General features: G+C 38.9%; 1 pseudogene; it reads left to right on the top strand.

Annotated features, from left to right (window-relative positions):
- The first annotated feature begins 467 nt into the window (after positions 1 to 467).
- LOC145256001 (U2 spliceosomal RNA) lies at positions 468 to 594 on the top strand (annotated as a pseudogene).
- The last annotated feature ends 324 nt before the right edge of the window (positions 595 to 918 follow it).

Genomic DNA, 918 nt, shown 5'->3' with positions numbered 1-918 from the left:
ACCATCTGTTCCGGCAGATACTGCAAGCAAAGACCATATGTGGGGGCGACCCCACATATAAGACCTTGGTCAATGTAGGGGTAACCCTTCATACCAATTGTCACTATCCAGCTCCCCTACTCCCCGGGGAGTTGTTCCCCATTTCCCCTTCACTCCTCACATTAAAAATCGGCCTTGTGCCTAATTTGCTCGGTGGGGGAGCAAATAAATACCATCTGTTCTCGGCAGATACTGCAAGCAAAGACCATATGTAGGGGTAACTCCACATATCAGACCTATCTCTCTACATTAAAAAACGGCTTTGTGCCTAATTTGCTCAGTAGGGAAGCAAATAAATACCAACACTTCATACTAATTGTCAATATCCAGCTCCCCTACTCCCCGGGAAATTGTTCCTCAATTCCCCTTAACTCCTCACATTAAAAATCAGTCTTGTGCCTAATGTTCTCGGTGGGGGTCAAATAAATACCCTTTTCTTGGCTTTTTAGCCAAGATCAAAGTTTAGTAGCTGTTCTTACAACATACTGTAATTATTGCGATATAAAGTGGGGAATCATTTTTCCCTATTAATTTAATGTAAAATGATCACCTACTTTAGAACCACTCAGTCTCAAAGCAATTCAAGTCATTCTCAAGATCATTCAAGTTATTTATGAAGGATTCTCGTTATTTTCAAGCATTGAAGTCATTCTTAAGGTCATTCAATTCATCCTTAATTCATTAAAGTTATTCTGAGTTATTTACTTTTTATTTATTTAAGTCATTTCAGCCGATTTTTCGGTCATTTTAGTTCATCTTTATAAATTTAATGTCAATCCTACATTCACGCATTCATTCATTACACGAGAGCACGCGACTGATAGCTATTGGCTTTGTTTCTTACACTCTCGTCCCATTGCAGTCATATTACAGACCAAT

This window comes from Euprymna scolopes, chromosome 31 (assembly GCF_053919585.1).
Source record: "Euprymna scolopes isolate OS-2025 chromosome 31, ASM5391958v1, whole genome shotgun sequence".
NCBI classification, from domain to species: domain Eukaryota; kingdom Metazoa; phylum Mollusca; class Cephalopoda; order Sepiida; family Sepiolidae; genus Euprymna; species Euprymna scolopes.
The sequence above is the reverse complement of the archived record's forward strand: the minus strand, read 5'-3'. Positions and strand labels throughout refer to the sequence as shown.